Below are 20,886 nucleotides of genomic sequence, written 5' to 3'. Positions count from 1 at the left end.
TATTTTTCTAAATATTTTTGTACTAAAAGTAGTTCTAGAGAAACAGAATGTTAAGTCCGAGTTTGTTCAGTTTTTTTTCTAGGGTTTCTGAATTGGCTATTTAACTAGATTTAAAAATGGTGATTACTCATTTTCCAGGAGTAGAGTATTGATAGTCTATAGTATAATATGGCAATAAAGGTATACCAAGTATCTCTATTGTATACTCTTAATCAACGACTTAGAAGAAGAAAGAAGCCAGGTCACTGCATATATATGATACTTTCAAACATTTTTAGGAAATTAACAAACAATGAGCTTGGTTGCTTCTCTTAATGTTCCTGGACAAAGATGAGCTCAGAAATCTGAATTCCCAGCTCAAGTGCGGCATGAATAATCTAAAACTTTCTATGTGTGCTCTGAAGGAGACCCCACTCTCCTATAGGCACACAATCTCATTTTGTAACTGGCTAATTACAATACAAGTCTAAGTTCCAGCACTTCAGAGTGTCTATGACTGAAGTGAGGGTATTCAATGGGAAAGAACAGCATCTTGTAAGTGGAAATGGGGATGCATGGGCAGATCTTCATAAAGCAGTGAACACGGAGCCTCTAAATTCTAATGACTCTTTTTCCCTCCCAGTGGAAGAGGTCTCTCTACCTTTCCACTCTCAGTGATAGAAGCATCCTCTCAACCACAACCTGAAAGAAATAACCACTGCATTGCCTGAGGAAAGTATAATAGCCTACCCTGAGGAAGCTGCCATCTAAGACAATGCTGATTTTCTTCAGAATCCACCCACACCAACTTTTATTGCTTCGAGACTTACAGGTAGGCTCAAGACCCTTCAGGGTCCTGAAACTGAGGGAAAATGTGTGAACCATGAAAAGATGCACTACACTCCAAATAAACTACTTGAATTTTCTTGTTTATATAAGCAGAAATCTGGGGAACATGTGTGAGAATAAATGTTATCGGCTTGGAATACTGGTAGAAGGAAAATCAAATTTGAATGGATTGAATTTATTGATAGGGGCCCACTAAGTAGATATTTTGCATTTAATGTGGAAGCTCAGGGAGTTAAAAAGGTTTCTAACAATTTGTTTGGTTGATTGGCTGAAGCACAGGCCAAAAGATGGTCCACAGCAAATGAAATGGCAATGCTGGACCTGCATTGGTTTAGTGCACAGAAAAGAATTCAAGAAGATTAGAATGTTAGAGCTGGCGTTTCATTTAAGACTTGCTCACCCACAGTAGGGTGGATCCATACCTAGGGTCCATACTGTTCATCATGACTGAGAGAAATACACTTGTGAGGGAAGACTCGACATCCTTGAAGAGCTCTATTATTGTTCTCTCTAGGTCAGGCCTTACTGTGACTGCAGTCACTGAACTGGACAATGTAAATGCAATGGGAATAACTGAATCCTGGGGTGTTGGGAGCAAGTGGCGGAACTTACCCAGCAAAGGCAAGGTGGACGTGGTTAGTGTAATGGACAGTAGAGTCAAAGTACAACCAGAATAGCCTGATTCATGCAAGCATATGGCATTGGCTAGCTGATTATGAAACAATAGAAAAGAAAAGGATAAGAACCCTAGTCAATTCTCGCTTGATCTGTATAAGAAAAGTTTTATGTCTAGTGAACAAAGTCTACAGCAAATAATAAAAACAGAGAGTCTCAGCCCCACATTCAATTCCCAGACTTGCACCAGTTTCACAGCCTGGGTTCCCTTAAAAAAGGACTCTAGTGTGCTCTCAAAAATTGATATTGTTAATTTTTCCTCCAGATTCCCCTTAAGGAATCTATGGCCTTTAACCAGAATAACTGTGCATTGGGAAAAGGAACTATTCAGACCTTTTTCAGCCTACCTAATACTCTGAACTGATACTAATTCTAAGAGATCCAAAATGTCACTGTGATCCACCAATCAGAATGGATGCTGATAGAGGTCAAGTGATCAATGGAATTTTAGCTCAATTTTAGCTTATACTTGGCTCAGTGTGTTCCCTGTGTTTTTTCCTTGGTTCCATAATGCATAATTGAAATAGATATCCTCAGTAACTGGCACAATCGCTTGACCTACAAAGTGAGGGCTTTATGATGGGAAAGACCAAGGGCCTTACTTAAACAAAACAAAAACAAAACAGTAAGCCAAAAGAAATACTGCATTCCTTGAGAAATTGTAGAGATTAGTGCCACCATCAAAAACTTGAAAATGCAGAGGTTATGATTCCCACCATATCCCATTCAACTCATTTATTTGGCCTATAGAGAAGATGAATCCATCTTAGAGAATGACAGTACAATATCATAAGCTTAACCAGGCAGTGACTTCAATTGCAGCCACTGTACCAGATATGATTTTATTGTTTAAGTAAATTAACACACCCCTAAGTACATGGTATGGTGCTATTGTTCAGGCAAAGATTTTGTTTTATATACCTGTTAGTAAATACCACGAGGAGACATTTACTTTCAGCTGCAAGGTCAACAATACACCTGCACAGTCCTACTTCAAGGATATAGCAACTTTCTAGTCTTATGTCATAATTTAGTTCACAGGGATCTTGATCATTTTTCCCTTCCACAAGATATCACACTGATTCCTTATATTGATACTATGCTGGTTTGGACTTAGTGAGCAAGTAATAACATCTCTAGACTTATTGATGAGACATTTGCATGTCAGAGAGTGATAAAATATTTCACCTGATAAATTCAACAAAAATCTAGGGGATTTCTATGTCAATAAAATTTCTAGGGATCCAGTGGCAACATATCGGAACCAACATGTCTTTTCTTGTAGACTTATTTAAAACGCCTTCTTTTTTGCATCTTGTTTTCATCAGATTGTCTTTAGATTTTTTCATCCTTGTTCCAAAACATTTTTGGGTCTTTCTTTTGAGGTATAACTTGGTATGTCAAGACACAACCAAAAAAGGGGCATAGCATCGAATTGTCCCTTTTTGATTTTGGCAGCAATACACTCCTCATTTTGGTGTGTTACTCAGGCCCATTTACCAACTGACTTGAAAAGCTGGTTGTTTTAGTGGGACCCAAATCAAGAGAAGGCTCTGCAACAGATGCAGGCTTCCATGGTTCATATTATCTAATGGACTCAATGATGCTCAAAATGTCAGTGGAAAATAGGGATGCTGTTTGTAGCCTTTAGGAAGCCCATAAAATTATATCACAGGACCTTTGAATTTTGGAGCAAAGCCCTGCCATCATCTATGACCTTTTGAGAAACATCTTGTGTCTACTAATGGGCCTTAGTAGAGGGTGAACACTTCACCAGGGCCACTAAGTTACTATGTGACCTGAGCTGCCCACCACCAAGTTTTGACTTACTAAGCCATAAAGTTGGGCATGCATCATAGCACCACTCTATCATCAAGGGAAAGTGGTATATACATAATCTGTCCTGAGAAAGTCCTAAAGGCACAAGTAGGTTAGATGAAGAAGGCCCAAATATCCATTATTCCCACTTCTGACACACGGCCTTTTCTCTCCTAGTGTGCATCTATAGCCTCATGAGGAGTTCTCTAAGATCAGTTGACAGAGGAAAGGAAGTCAAGCCAGATGGTTCTGTAAGACATGCAGACATCATTCAAAAACAGACAGCTGCAACACTACAGCCCTTCTCTGTGACACCCCTAAAGGAGAGTGGAAAAGGGAAATTCTCCCAGTGGGCAGAACTTCAAGCAGTGCATCCGGTTGTCCACTTCGCTTCAAAGGAGAAATGGCCAGATACACGATTATATACCCTCTTGAGGTAGGGGTGGGGGTGGAGAGTCTCTCTCCCCAAACTTCTGTATGATTGAGCTATAACTAAAATGGACAATAAGTTCATAAAATATTTATTGAGCATAATCATTTAATTAATTTAGCTCAAATTTTCTTTTATTTCTGACTTCCATGAGTACTTTCAACACTTTGGTCTATAACATTATTCTATGCACTTTAAATGTTAAATTATATTAACTATTCAGTTTATTCTGGAAATCACAGAGGCCCACAGTTTATAAATGTTTACTTACTGACTTAGTTTGATTATCATAGAATAATAATTTTCGAAATGGTACCTGCAGCAGACCTGGGAACTTGTTAGAAATACAGATTCTTAGGGTCCACTGCAGACCTATTGAATCAGCAATATGTGTTTTAAGAAGCCCTCCTGGCCATGCGTGATGGCTCATGCCTATAATCCCAGCATTTTAGGAGGCCAAGGTGAGGTGGGCAGATCACCTGAGGTCAGGAGTTTGATACCAGCTTGGCCAACATGGCGGAACCCCGTCTCTACTAAAAATACAAAAAAATTAGCTGGGCGTGGTGGTATTTGCCTGTAATCCCTGCTACCCAGGAGGCCGAGGCAGGGGAATCACTTGAACCTGGGAGGCAGAGGCTGCAAGAGCTGAGATAGGGCCACTGCACTCCAGCCTGAGACTCTTGTCTCAAGAAAAAAGAACTCTCCTGGTGATTCATTCTAGTACAGACTAAACTTTGAGAACATTCCCTAGACACACTGATTGATACAGGAATTGTTATGTTGATGCATTATTGACAGAATGTTCTGAATGGGAACCTGTGGAGAAGTGAGGAAGAGCAGCATGGAAAACCTGTGAATCCAGCTCAATTCACACTGTAGCCACAATCTGCTTTTTTGCTGCATCAGTGAATCAAAATTTGAGGCAAATAAATAAAACTCTTGTTATTCCTAAATTACTATACTGTTCCCAGAGTAAGCGTGTACCCTTCTGGTATTTCTGCATAAGATCTCTCTAGTATGCCCCAGACAATTCCCAGAATGGTGCTGTCGTGAGCTGTTAGCTTCCAGCCCTCATAGCAGTTTGGCTTAGATTAATTTTTCAGAGATAGTATAAGAAAGACATGAGTGGGGCACAAAATTGTCCTTTACACATTTTATCTGAATTTTTTTCTCAGAGGGAAAGAATTTAGGTTTTTACGCATACTTTCTTTTGGAAAACAATAAAAGAACATTTCATCCACAGACAGTAAAATTCAGAGATAAAAACTTCCAGTGCCTTCGAGATAAGTTTAATTAGTCTTTCAATCAGGTGAGTAATTTGCAGCCTTTCTCAATATTTTCTTTAATTCTTGCCAATCCATTTTATCCTGAGTCTTAAAACCAAAAGGTTTTTAATTTTTTAATTTAAAATATTTTTATGAAATGACCTCTTGACCACATAATGAATCTATCCTCTTATCTATTAATTCCTTCAAGTCCTGGGTATTTTAAATTGCTCAAACCCTATTTGGTCTTGAAGATTATGCTGTTACTCATGATTTTACTCCTAAAAGTTGATAGTATGTTCATTGTAGAATCATGAATTAAGCCATAATCCTAAATAAATTGCTCAATAATAATTTAAGCTTCTGAAGGTTTGATTAGGAATGCTAAAGGATTATAGAAAGAATGCTGATGACCAAGTGTCTGGGGACAAAAAGCAATGTCTTCAAACTCTTTTCTGAAGCATTCATGTTTGGAAATTAATATTAAATGTTTTTCAGCACATTCCCTATAGAAAGAAAATGAAAATACTAAAATTATTTTCCAGTAACTATTTAGGCACTATTTAAATAATTTTACAAATAAGCATAGGCATATTGCAATGCCTTGTATTGATTTTTAAAATGTCTCTCAAAGAGTTAAGGGACATTTGTTAATTTGCAGTTAGTTTCTATTAATGTAGAGAACTAGAAATTATATAATTCTTCTACTATATTTATAGGTCCATGCCTCTCCCTTACCCCCTTTTAAAATAGCTATGTTGAGTCTGTTTTAAAAATGTGTATATAAAGACTTGTTTTTTCCATAGTCGGAACCAAGACATATTTTCTTGTAGGCATATTTCAAATGCCTCCTTATTTTGCATCTTCTTCTTTTCATCATGTTTTCTTTAGGTTTTTCATCCTTGTTCTAAAACTTTTTTTGTCTCTTTCTTTTGAGGTATAACTTGAAGATTGAAGTAAAATTATTTTAGGCATGGTTGTGTCTCTTTACTTCCTTGATTTCTTTCAGTATCATTTGTCTTTTTAGCATAAAGTGTAGTCATAGACTTTTTCTGGGTTGGTGCTCATTTTTGCTACTCTTTCTTTTTCTCCTCAATCCATGTTAGACTTTTTGTTCCCATGTGTGAGGGGGTATACAGGCTTGCTTTGACCATCTACACTGGAAAGAGAAAACTGACTGCAAACATGAACTCAAGGAATGAGGTATGTAGCAGGTACCTGAGGCTCTCCAATCCCTATATCCAAGCTTTCTCATTTGAATACTGAGGATAGAAAATGCTGTTTGTGTTCTGCTCAGATTCCTCTTTCATGGCCAGTGCAGACACAGTTCCCCCTTTTTCCCTAGAGAACATCGCTGTTGATGGCAGCCCCCTTTTCCAGGAGGCTAAACACTCCAGATCCTTACTCTCTTTCTGGGTGCACCCAACAAGCCAATGACAGATAGGTGACTACAGAAGGCTGATCACTTACCCATAGAAAGAGCAACTCTGGTAGAGACTTGTGCTCACCCTGTGGATTAGGCCAAGAATAGATTTGCCTGACGCTGCATCTTTCCTCACTCAGTTCATTCTCCTTTTCTAAACTGCCTCCCAGACTACCTGTCTCACGCTCTGCTTCTAGGGAATCTTACCTAAAAATGTTGCTAGTAGGAGTTGCTCTAGGAAGCAGACATTAAGCATGGGATTCTGGAGTTGGGTCACTTATGGGTCAGCAGCAACAAAAAGGTTATCATTGGTGGTATTTGAAGTATTGAAGTATTTTTAAACTACAGTCATTCTTTTATCAAACACCAACAGGAAGTAGGGGCAAAGAAAGCGTTTGAGGTCCCACTAATAATAATAAACAACTGGCACTCTGAAGTTACTAGGAAATTTCTTAGAAACACTCTTTCTCTCCTGTATATAACTTCATCAATGAGGTTTACTCTCTAGAATTTTGCTGTCTGTCTCAAAACACAATGAAATATCTTAATGTCAAGGTTGTAGGTCTATGGTTTACCTGAAGTTGCCCCATGTCCTAACACCACTGGCATGCACTGAGGTATTAGCATGGATGATACCATGTTGCATCAGCACTCTCAAATAATGGATGTGACATTTATTTGCCTCAAACTTCAGCAGAAGGAATAAAGAAATCTATGCCATAGGAAATTTGACTTCATATTCTAGTTTACTGAGAGAGTCTTGATTTGTTTGTTGTTTCAATGTAATTATTAAGATCACTTATCTAATTCTCAAAAGTGATCTAGTTTTGATGATAAAGTATATAATCATCAAAGTATTAGAATAATATAATCTGCACACTAGATGTCTCAGTCATATTGCTGCCAAAAAAAAACCAACCAACCAACCAAATGGAAAACATCTATAGCTAAAACTGCCTTTCTGACAGCTTTGCTTCAGGGTATCAGAAAAAAAAATTATAATAAATAAACAAATAAAAAAAAAACCTTGTGCAAAGATAGCCTTTTGCTGGATCAGGTGGAGTATCTGATCCATATGCAAGATACAGGTCAGTTACCCTAAAAAAAATGCTCTGCTCATTAGGCATCTAACCAATGAACTGTGTCAATCAGTTTGGACAAGGGATTATGAAAGGAACTAGGGAGAAAATAATGAGCCAAAAAAAGAGCATATAAAGACACTGTACAGGATTTTTGAGACTGTAGTATAAGCTTAGAACTGTATGATTCTGAATGACTTTCTGTTTCCAGTCTATGTGAATCCCTTCAGTAAAATTTCCCTTTTCTTTGTATTATTAGAGTAAGTTTGCATATGCTGGACCCAAAAGTCCTTACAACAGAGCAATGCACAGTTCAATATTCTCCCTTGTACAGCCCTGTCTTCACATTGTCCTTAAACATTTCATGTTCCTCAATTTATTTTTCCTTAGGAGATTTATTTTCCAGGCAATCCCTCACTTTAAATGCAAATGAACACTTGCATGTGCCCAAGAGGACACCTCTACCTCCAAGTCTAGACACATCTTAGGTTTACACCAAGACCACTGTCATATTTAGCATGAAGGACTGAATTGTTTATATCTGATTTTACGAGATTAATTTTTCAGGCTATTTAAGATAGTCTTTCCTATACTACACTGTATGGTCTAAACTATGCAGACTACACATTTTTTCCAGGCCAACAGAAAAGCAATAAAACCTATAATCTTGAAAAATTCCTCAGCCATTCAAAAAAAGAGAGACTCCTATGTATAGCTAATATCAATATAGGAAATAAACATAGCATTTATTGAAATCAAGACTAAATTTTGAGTTCTAGCTCTCTACTGCTGTTGCCCATGACCTTTAGAAACCTTGTGCATACCTCTCTTTGTCTTATATCATTCTTCTGTAAAATTTTCATTACAATAGTACCTGGCTTTGTAGGCTACTTGAGAAAATTAAATTATATTACATATAATGCTTAGTTATAAAAAATGTGCACCATTACTTTACTTTCTGCAAAATAAAGGCAACATTGTCATTTAAAACTCAGAACACAACATGCATTCACATTTGACAAATAGCTTCTCAACTTTTTTCAGCAGGAACATTTAAGATTTTGGATTGCAATCAATCTGGACTGTATTTTGCACTTACCTGAGCCCTTAAACACAGAATAAATAGCATAATTTAAACTATTTTTGGTGACTTATTTATAAATATAAGTAATTATTTTTAAAAAATAGATCTAGAACCAGAAATACCATTTGACTCAGCAATCCCATTAGTGGGTATATGAATTATTTTCCTTTGAATATATATCCACTAATGGGATTGCTGAGTCAAATGGTATTTCTGGCTCTAGATCCTTGAGGAATCACCACACTGTCTTCCACAATGGTTGGACTAATTTACACTCCCACCAATGTTGTAAAAACATTCCTAAATATATTTTTTTTTAAATGTAAAGAGGGATTCATCCCCAAGATGGCTGTTTAGGAACAGCTCAGGATTGCAGCTCCCAGTGAAAGTGCAGAAGGTGAGTGGACGCTGCATTTTTACTGCCCACAGACCAGGAGATTCCCAGGCGGAGGTGCCCCACGGGTGGCCAGCATAGCTGTTTTGGCTGGTGCGCAGCTGTTTTGGTCGGCACGGCTGCTTTGCCCATGCCCCAGCGCGGTGGTTCTCCATACAAAATACACTGGTCCGGGTGCCCTTTTAGCTGGTGATTGGAGCCCTGGGAAGGTGCCCATTCATCTGATTAAAAAAGAGGACCGAACAGGGAGCCAGGCCAGGAGATTCCTGGGCAAAAAAAGTGCCACGAATCTCTGCGCCACTGTTTAAGCCAGCACAGTGAGTCACCACACGGAAAATCACACAGATCCCAGTGTTTTTTCAACAGGCCACTGGAACACATGGGAGAGAGTCGACCACTCAACTAAAAAAAAAAAAAAAAAGACTGACGTCAGGGAGCCAGGTGATCAGGCTTGGCTAGTCCCACCCCCACAGAAGAACAGCAATCAGAAACTCTCTGGATTGAGAGTTTCACAGCAAGCACAGCTGAACCCAGGACAGTCCACCTTTGTGGGGGTGGGGCGTCCACCATTACCGAAACACTCCACCACTATGGAGGCAGTCCACCATTGCTGAGGCAGCCCACCATTGCCAAGGCAACCCGCCACTGCTGAGGCTGCCTTCCGTTGCCAAGGCAACCTGCCACTGCTGAGGCTGCCTGCCGTTGCCAAGGCAACCTGCCATTACAGAGAGAGTCCGCCAATACAGAGGTGGGCCACCATTGCCAAGGCAGTTCTAACTACATCCATATAAACAGGACTGTAGGGAAGTTCACACAGCAGCTGGGCGGGGCCCACAGCAGTTCAACAAAGCCTCTGCAGGCAGACAGTGACTAGGCTGCCTCATTGCTGGGTAGGGCAGCCCTGAAAAAAATAAAAGCAGCAGCACAATGGAAATTCATAAATAAAGCTCTAACTCCCTGGGCCAGAGCACCTGGGAACAAAAAGCAGTTTATGAGTTCTGCTGCAGCAGACCTAAACGTACCTGCCCAGTAGCTCTGAATGAACAATGGAGCTCACAGCTCAGAACTTGAGTTCCTATAAAGGACAGGCTGTCCCCTCAAGCAGCTCCCTGACCACTGTATATCCAAAGAGTCACCTGTTAAAGGAGAGATCAGACTGATATTTGGCGGGTATCCTTAGAAGACAAAGATAGCAGAAGAAGAAACTGGTAGCAACCCTTACCGTTCTGCAGCTGATGCAAGTGATCCCCAGGCAAGCAGGGCCTGAGTGGACCTCAGCAGTCCTACAGCAGAGGGACCAGACCGTTAGAAGGAAAACTAAGAAACAGAAATAGCTTCATCATCAACAAACGAACATCCACTCAGATAATCAATCTGAAAGTCAGCAACTACAAAGACGACAGGTGGATAAATCCACAAAGATGGGAAGAAACCAGCACAAAAAGGATGAAAACACCCAAAACCAGAACACCTCTCCTCCTACAAGGGATCACAACTCCTCACCAGCAAGGGAACAAGGCTGGATGGAGAATGAATGTGATGAAATGACAGAATCAGGCTTCAGAAGGTGGGTAGTAAGAAACTTGTGTGAGCTAAAAGAACATGTTCTAACCCAATGCAAAGAAACTAAGAACATTTTAAAAAGATTTGCCAAAATGCTAACGAGAATGGACAACTTAGAAAGGAATATAAGTGAATTGATGGAGGTGAAAAACACAACATGAGAACTTCGCAAAGCATGCGTAAGTTTCAACAGCTGAATTGACCAAGCAGAAGAAAGGATATCACAGGTCGAAAATCAACTGAATGAAATAAAATGAGAAGGCATAATTGGAGAAAAAAGGGTAAAAAGGAATGAACAAAGTCTCCAAGAAATGTGGGACTATGTGAAAAGACCTAATCGACATTTGATAGGTGTACCTGAATGTGATGAAGAGAATGAATCCAAACTGGAAAATACTCTTCGGGATATTATCCAGGAAAACTTCCCCAACCAAACAAGGCAAGCCAATATTAAAGTCCAGGAAATACAGAGAACACCACAAAGATATTCCTCACGAAGAGCAACCCCAAGGCACATAATCGTCAGATTCACCAGGGTTGAAATGAAGGAGAAAATACTAAGGGCAGCCAGAGAGAAAGGTCGGGTTACCCACAAAGGGAAGCCCATCAGATTCAAAGCAGATCTCTTAGCAGAAACCCTACAAGCCAGAAGAGATTGGGGGCCAATATTCAACATCTTTAAAGAAAAGAACTTTCAACCCAGAATTTCATATCCAGCCAAACTAAGCTTCATAAGTGAAGGAAAAATAAAATCCTTTGCGAACAAGCAAGTACTCAAAGATTTCGTCACCACCAGGCCTGCTTTACAAGAGCTCCTGAAAGAGGCTCTACACATAGAAAGGAACAACCAGTATCAGCCACTACAAAAACATACCAAATGGTAAAGAGCATCAACACAATGAAGAATCTGCATCAACTAACAGGGAAAACAGCCAGCTAGCATCAAAATGGCAGTATCAACTTCACACATAACAATATTAACCCTAAATTTAAATGGACTAAATACCCCAATAAAAAGCCACAGACTGGAATATTGGATAAAAAAGCCAAAACCCATCAGTGTGCTGTATCCAGGAAACCCATCTCACATGCAAGCACACACAAGGCTCAAAATAAAGGGATGGAGGAAGATTTACCAAGCAAATGGAGAGCAAAAAAAAGCAGGAGTTATAATTATCATCTCTGATAAAATAGACTTTAAAGCAACAAAGATCAAAAGAGACAAAGAAGGACATTACATAATGGTTAAAGGATCAATGCAACAAGAAGAGCTAATGATCCTAAATATATATACACCCAATACAGGAGCACCCAGATACATAAGGCAAGTTCTTAATGACTTACAAAGAGACTTAGACTCCCACACAATAATAGTGGGAGACTTTAACACACTATTGTCAATATTAGACAGATCAACCAGGCAGAAAATTAACAAAGATATACAGGACTTGAACTCAGACCTGGGCCAAGAAAACCTAATAGACATTTATAGAACTCTCCACCCCAAATCCACAGAATATACATTCTTCTCAGCACCACATCACACCAGTCTAAAATTGACCACATAATTGGAAGTAAATCACTCCTCAGCAAATGCAAAAGAACGGAAATCATAACAAATAGTCTCTCAGACCACAGTGCAATCAAGTTAGAACTCAGAATTCAAAAACTAACTCAGAACCACACAGCTTCATGGAAACTGAACAACTTGCTCTTGAATGTCAACTGGATATACAATGAAATGAAGGCAGAAATAAAGATGTTCTTCGAAACCAATGAGAATGAAGACACAACATACCAGAATCTCTGGGACACATTTAAAGCAGTCTCTAGAGGAAAATATATAGCAATATATGCCCACATGAGAAGCAAGGAGAGCTCTAAGATTGACACCCTATCATCAAAATTGAAAGAGCTGGAGGAGCAAGATCAAAAAAACTCAAAGCCTAGCAGAAGACAAGAAATAACTAATATCAGAGCAGAACTGAAGGAGATAGAGACATACAAAACACTTCAAAAAATCAATAAATCCAGGAGCTTGTTTTTTGAAAAGATCAACAAAATAGACAGAACACTAGCCAGATTAATAAAAAAGAAAAGAGAGAATAACCAAATTGATGCAATAAAAAAAAGATAAAGGGGATATCACCACAGATTCCACAGAAATTCAAACCATCATCAGAGATTACTACAAACAAATCTATGCACATAAATTATTAAACCTGGAAGAAACGGATAAATTCCTGGACACCTACCACCTCCCAAGCCTAAACCAGGAAGAAGTTGAAACCCTGAATAGACCAATAACAAGGTTTGAAGTTGAAGCAACATTTAATAGCTTACCAACCAAAAAAAGCCCAGGTCCAGATGGGTTCACAGCCAAATTGTACCAGATATACAAAGAGGAGCTGGTACCATTCCTTCTGAAACTATTCCAAATAATCCAAAAAGAAGGAATCCTGCCCACATCATTTTATGAGACCACAATCATCCTGATACCAAAACCCGGCAGAGACTCAACAAGAAAAGAAAACTTCCGGCCAATATCCATGATGAACATAGATGCAAAAATCTTCAATAAAAATACTGGCAAGCCGATTGCAACAGCACATCAAAAAGCTTATCCACCATGATTAAGCAAGCTTCATACCAGGGACGCAAGGCTGGTTCAACATATGCAAGTCTATAAATGTAATTCACCACATAAACAGAACCAAAGACAAAAACCACATGATTATCTCAAATGATGCAGAGAAGGCCTTTGACAAAATTCAACATCCCTTTATGCTAAAAACCCTCAATATACTAGGTATTGACGGAACGTATCTCAAAATAATAGAAGCTATTTACGACAAACCAACAGCCAATATCATAATGAATGGGCAAAAACTGGAAGCATTCCCCTTGAAATCTGGCACTAGACAAGGATGTCCTCTCTAACCACTCCAATTCAATATAGTACTGGAAGTTCTAGCCAGAGCAATCAGGCAAGAAAAAGAAATAAAGGGCATTCAAATAGGAAAGGAGGAAGTCAAATTGTCTCTATTTGCAGATGACATGATTGTATATCTAGAAGACCCCTTCGTCTCAGCCCAAAATCTCTTTAAACTGATAAGCAACTTCAGCAAAGTCTCAGGATACAAAATCAATGTGCAAAAACCACAAGCATTCCTATACACCAATAACAGACTTAAAGAGAGCCAAATCAAGAACGAATTGCCATTCACAATTGCTACAAATAGAATAAAATACCTAGGAATACAACTAACAAAGAACATCAAGGACCTCTTCAAGGAGAACTACAAGCCACTGCTCAGCGAAATAAGAGAGGACACAAACAGATGGAGAAACATTCCATGTTCATGGGTAGGAAGAATCAATATCGTGAAAATGGCCATACTGCCCAAAGTAATTTACAGATTCAACGCTATCACCATCAAGTTACCAATGACCTTCTTCACAGAACTGGAAAAAACCACCTTAAACTTCATATGGAACCAAAAGAGAGCCCGCATGGCCAAGTCAATTGTAAGCAAAAAGAACAAAGTGGGAGGCATCACACTACCGGACTTCAAACTATACTACAAGGCTACAGTAATAAAACAGCAAGGTACTGGTACCAAAAGAGAGATATAGACCAATGGAACAGAACAGAGGTCTCGGAGGCAACACAACATATCTACAACCATCTGATCTTTGACAAACCAGACAAAAACAAGCAATGGGGAAAGGATTCCCTGTTTAATAAATGGTGTTGGGAAAGCTGGCTAGCCATGTGCAGAAAGCAGAAACTGGACCCCTTCCTGACACCTTACACTAAAATTAACTCCAGATGGATTAAAGACTTAAACATAAGACCTAACACCATAAAAACCCTAGAAGAAAATCTAGGCAAAACCATTCAGGACATAGGCGTAGGCAAGGACTTCATGACCAAACACCAAAAGCATTGACAACAAAAGGCAAAATAGACAAATGGGACCTAATCAAACACCACAGCTTCTGCACGGCAAAAGAAACAGTCATTAGAGTGACTTGGCAACCAACAGAATGGGAAAACATTTTTGCAGTTTGCCCATCTGACAAAAGGCTGATATCGAGAATTTACAAAGAACTAAAACAGATTTACAAGAAAAAAACAAACAAGCCCATTCAAAAGTGGGCAAAGGATATGAACAGATACTTTACAAAAGAAGACATACATGAGGCCAACAAACATATGAAAAAATGCTCATCATCACTGGTCGTCAGAGAAATGCAAATCAAAACTACATTGAGATACCATTTGACGCCAGTTAGAATGGCAATCATTAAAAAATCTGGAGACAACAGATGCTGGAGAGGATGTGGAGAAATAGGAACACTTTTACACTGTTTGTGGGAGTGTAAATGAGTTCAACCATTGTGGAAGACAGTGTAGCGATTCCTCAAGGACCTAGAAATAGAAATTCCACTTGACCCAGCAATCCCATTACTGGGTATATATCCAAAGAATTATAAATCATTCTACTATAAGGACACATGCACCCAAATGTTCATTGCAGCACTGTTTACAATAGCAAAGACCTGGAACCAACCCAAATGCCCATCGATGATAGACTGGACAGGGAAAATGTGGCACATGTACACCAGGGAATATTATGCAGCCATAAAAAACAATGAGTTTGTGTCCTTTGTAGGGACATGGATGAACCTGGAAACCATCATTCTCACCAAATACAGAAGAGCAGAAAATCAAACACTGCATGTTCTCACTCACAGGCAGGTGTTGAACAATGAGAACACATGGACACAGTGGGGGGAGCACTACACATTGGGGTCTGTTGGGGGGAAATAGGGGATGGAGAGTGGGGGGTGGGGAGTTGGGGAGAGATAGCGTGGGGAGAAATGCCAGATATAAGTGATGGGGAGGAAAGCAGCAAATCACACTGCCACGTCTGTACCTATGCAACAATCTTGCATGTTCTTCACATGTACCCCAAAACCTAAAATGCAATAAAAAAGATGTAAAGAGGCTGTAAAATATCATTATGGATATCTGTTTTAGTCCTGTGTCCCTGGCCTAATCTTATGTCAAATTTTAATGCTCAATGTTGGAGGTGAGGCTTGGTAGGAGGTGATTGGACCTGGGGGATGGATTTCCTCTTTGGTGCTCTTGTCATAGTGACTGAGTTGTCATTACGTCTGGCTGTTTAAAAGTGTGTAGCCCTCCCTCCATCTCTTCTTCCTGCTCCAAGCACGTATGACCTGCCTGCTTTCTCTTTGCCTTTTGCCATAATTGAAAGTTTTCTGAGGCCTCCCCAGAATCCATCACACTTTCTGTACGGCCTGTAGAACCATGAACCGATTAAAACTCATTTCTTTATATTACACAATTTCAGGTGTTTACTTATAGCAGTGCCTGAATGAACTAATACAGTACCCTTGTACCCTTTGCATTTTAGAAATTTGTGTGTCATGATAAATCAGCAACTTACCAAGGAAGTAAGGCAAGTTATTATTCCAATTATAGGTGGTTTAAATAGGCCACAGATATAGTCTTCTGCCTGTTAAATCATGTGTATGTGTATACACAAATATATGTTTCTTCCAGTTAAACCATGTGATCAGAATGCAAACTTGTCTTCTATCGTGTGTGTGTGTGTGTGTGTGTGTGTGTGTGTGTGTGTTTGGGTGTATAAATCTTAATGTTGTGTACATCTACACATATGTTGATGTATATCCATCTATATATAATATAGAAATACTTATATATGTGGATACTTATGCATATGTATACTCTAACACAGACTATACATATACTCATGCATACACACACACAAGAATGAGATGACTATAGCAGTCATCATTAAATAGATATTTAGTAATTATAGTGTTTCACTCTTTCTTATTATTTATGTTATAATGTTTATTTATCCTAAATGAAGTGCTATGTCATATTTTCCTTGAGATCCATTATTTTCCATTGTTCTGGGCCTTCACCTTACCCAAGTTGTAATGTGGAGAACAGATATTCTGTATGTCCTTTCATAAACAATCTGGACAAATGAAAGAACCAAATAGTTTGCAAAGAGTAAGCAAAATGGATATCCCATTGTAAAGGAAGAACTTGAAAATAAGTGGCAATCTTGTAAAGTTAATTAGGTAATGTTTGGCTATATTTCTGTAGTGGTATTTGTGAAAAGTACAAGGTTGCATGTGTTTGGTATGAATATATGAATGTGTATAATTTCTACATGAATATCAGTCTTACATTTTATCAAAAATATTTTCTTGGAAAACAGGAGTGTACATTTATTAGAGTTAGAAATTTTAAAAAATTATTTAAGAAAGCTGGTGTCCTGTAGTTTAGTTTCTTTCTTTGTTTCTAAAGATAAAAGTCACCCTGAGAAAGATAACTGTGCCTAAGAACATGAGGACTAGCTAGAATTCCATGGCAGAGCTGCAATAGGACCTTAATTGAAGAAACATTGTTCCCCTTGCTTTTCAGATAACTTATTTAAAAAATTAAATCAACAATGTAGTATGTCTGGTTCAGAATTAAATAGTTAAAGTAATGAAAACAGAAATATACAGAAATACAAGATAGAATACAGCAAAAATATAACATTATTTTCAATAATATTAGTCATGTGTGCTACTTTTCCATGTGGTATTTGTGAAAAGTACAAGGTTGTACTGTACATGGCCATAACAAGATTTACAATTCAGAGAAATGTAATTTTCTGCTTCCTCCCCTTAAAATCTTCTAGAGTAGCCCACAATTACTATTACCAGCGCTTACTTGGCTGAAAATCATTTTTTCCAGTTTTATCCACTGGAGTTACAAACAATTTGAAATATGGGCTCTGTCTTAGTTATCACTATATCCTCATTTCCCAGGCTATTCCTGTCATACCTTAAATATTTTTCTGAGTGAAATAATAATGCAGCATATTTTAAAATAGTGTTTTGATCCCATATCCTCTACATACCTCTGTGACCTACGTATTGCATGGTGTTATCTTATTTTATGTTTAAATGCAGTGGTTCTAAATCTTCATCGGGATCACATTCATAAACCAGTATTTCTCACTTCTTGGGGTTGAGGGAAGGAACAGGGAGAGGTGTTGTAAATGTCAAGTATTTTTCCTAGCATTATGTGGATTCATGTTTTGGTTACGCCTAGTAACTTTATTTTCTGAATCATCTATACCAGTGATTATATATATATATATATATATGCAATTGTTACAAACCCATGCACAGAGAAATCAAAATTGAAGGGTAGATAACCAGTCAATTTTCTTCTTAGAGGTCATCCACCTAACATGTTAAAGTCCCTCTCTTTAACATTCTGTACCACTCTCATTATTTCCCATTACCTTTAAATTTTTGTACAAAGCAGTGTAGCCATACTTGATATTTTACTTCCAGAATCTTAGGGAGTCATCATTTACACATGAGGATATTTTTCTAAACAATCACATTTTGTACCGAAGTGGAGGTCTTGTGAAAGCTGACCAAATTTCACCTTCAATGTATAGAATTCTATACATCATAGCATCTTCTAATACAATTCCAATGTTCACGGTATTGAGTTCTCACAATTATTTGAGATCCACTAGGTATTTATTCAAAGAAATGAAGAGCATTCTTTGAATTAAATGACAGATTACATCCAGAATGTTGATAAAAAATCCCCATATGCTTTACCCTAAATAAGGAATATGCTTTGCCCAGTGTTTTGCTTTCGAGTACATGAATGGAGGTAAAATATGTAACATGTTATTAAATATATATATCATGACATATAGATATATAACTTACATCAAATGAAAGTTTTATATACACATATAATGCCCCAATCATTTTATTTAAATTGAGAAATAATTGCCTAGCATCACAACATGCCCAAATACTATTTCATAATTATATACCCATAAACTGATATATTGGAACTAGATATTCCATATTAAGTGATATTAACAAAAGTAATTATTAACAATATAAGAAAAGACAAAGATGTTAATAAATCTTGGACTAAAACAATGAGGGCTGCCCTTACACCCTATCATGAACTCAGTTGGCCTTTTTTGTTTTACAAAATAAGAGGTGGTACATTCTGTATAACTAGAAGAGTTCAACTTCTCTCCGATTACTCAATCATCAGAACTCTTGGCAGTTGTATTACAGATGCTACATGTGAGTAACAGCTTGATTAAGGCATTACTGACATGAAATTTACTCTATATGTTAAAAGTGTATAATTTGATGTATATGACCCGTGAAACAATCACTACAATTAACCTGTCCATCAACCACAAACCTTTCCTTAGGCTTACTTGTAATACTTCCCACCTGTACTTTCTAATTGCCTCCTACCATTCCCAGGAAACTATCAATATGTTTTCTGTCAGTATAAGTTAGTGTTTTCTAGACATTTATACAAATAAAATCATGTAAAGTGTTCATTTTTATGTTGCTTCTTTCACTTAGCTTAATTATATAGGGATTTAGCTATGATGTTGAAAAACATATACATATATTTGTGCATTCTGCTTTAAGAATGGACAGTTAGGATTTTTCAGATTTTTGTTTTGTTTTGAGCATTTTTGCTATTGCTTCTTAAGCTATTATAAACATTTATGTTCAGGTCTTTGTTACCTATATATACTTACATTTCACTTCAGCAAATATACCTGGGTCATGTGGTGGTTATGTGTTTAAGAAAGTACCAAAATTTTTCCAAAGTGATTTAACAATTTGAATTCCCACTGGCATTATATTAGCCCCAGTTCCACTGCATGTTTGCCAACAATTGGTATGACAATCTGTTTAAATTTAGCCTAATAGGTGTGTAGTGGCATATTATTATGGTTTTAATTAACACTTTTCCTAATGGAAAGTGGTGTTCTGCTTATCTGTCATCCATAGCTCTTCTATAGTAATGTACCTCCAAATATTTTACCCATTTTTTCACTGTTTTTTTTTTCTTATTGAGTTTTGAGATTTTTTTCGTATATTCTAGATAAAACATTGTATTGGATATGTCCTGTTTTAATTATTTTCTACTTGTCTGTGTATTGTCTTTTTATAATCTTAACATTGTCTCAAAATGCATAATTTTTATAAAGGTCAATGTCTAATTTTTTAAATTATAGATTGTACTTTGGTGTTGTGTATAAGAAATTTTTGCCTAACTTACAACCCCAAAGAGACTCTTTTAAATTTCTTCTAGAAGTTTTATAGTTTTAGGTGTTACATTTAAGCTTATGAGTCATTGTTAAGCTATTTTTGGTATAAATGTGAAGTATCGTTGAAGGTTTCTTCATTTCCTTTTTTGTTTGTTGACTATTCATATCACCCCAAAAATATGATTAAAAGATGATTCTTTCTCCACTGAATTGCTTTAGCATCTTGATCAGGATTCACCTGTCTACATATGTGTGGGTCTATTTTGGGACTCTATTCTGAACCTTGGACCTATTTGTCAATCTCTACACCAAAATCGTCTTGTCTTGATTACTGATGCTCTACAGTAATTTTTAAAATCAGGAAGCATAAGTACTCTAAATTTGTTTTTTTTAAACACACTTTAGCCATTTTATGTGCTTTCCATTGCCATATGAATTTTAGAATCAGCATGTCTCATTATATAAAACAAATGACTAAATTTTTGTTTAGGATTGCATTGAATCTATAAATCAATTTTAGGGGAAATGATATGTTAACAACATTGAGATTTCACTACATGAGCACAGTACATTGTTCCAGTAATTTTGGTTTTCTTTGTAATATATTTAAGGAATATTTTATAGTTTAATTTTTTTAGTGGACAGGTCTCACATATTTTTTATCGTATCTATTCTTAATATTTTACATGTGTGATGCTATTATTAGTCGTGTTTTAAAAATTTCAGTTTCTAAGTGTTCATTGATAGTATTTATGATTATAATTGATTTTTACATATTGATCTTACAGATTTAATAGAATTTTCTCTGTAGGTTATCATATTATCTCTAATAAAATACAATTACACTTCTTTTTCCAATTTGTATGTGTTCTATATCTTATACTTACCTTATGGCACTAATTAGAGCTTTCAGTAAAATGTTACAAAGAATGGTGAAAGCAGAACGCCTACTATCCTAACATAACATATCCTTATGGTAGTGGGGATAGCAGTCTTTCGCCACTAAGTATAATGGTAGTAATTGGCTTTTAATAGATGGCTCTCTTCAGGTTGAGGGAGGTCCCTATGTTCCTAGGTTCCTGGGAGGCTTTATCAAAAAATGAATGTTGGATTTTTTTTTTTTTTTTTTTTTTTTTTTTTTTTTTTTTTTT

General features: G+C 37.3%; 1 long non-coding RNA gene across 1 annotated transcript; it reads right to left on the bottom strand.

The window, feature by feature from the left end:
* Positions 1-2,326: 2,326 nt before the first annotated feature.
* On the bottom strand, positions 2,327-20,584 carry LOC116549068. The gene is made up of 3 exons (XR_004267699.1): positions 20,574-20,584; positions 16,959-16,963; positions 2,327-3,056 (listed from the first exon to the last, which is right to left on the bottom strand). It is a non-coding gene; the product is annotated as an uncharacterized LOC116549068 (long non-coding RNA).
* Between the last annotated feature and the right edge of the window lie 302 nt (positions 20,585-20,886).

This window comes from Sapajus apella, unplaced genomic scaffold, assembly GCF_009761245.1.
Source record: "Sapajus apella isolate SASKATOON/1434 unplaced genomic scaffold, GSC_monkey_1.0 scaffold6, whole genome shotgun sequence".
NCBI lineage: Eukaryota > Metazoa > Chordata > Mammalia > Primates > Cebidae > Sapajus > Sapajus apella.
The sequence above is the reverse complement of the archived record's forward strand: the minus strand, read 5'-3'. Positions and strand labels throughout refer to the sequence as shown.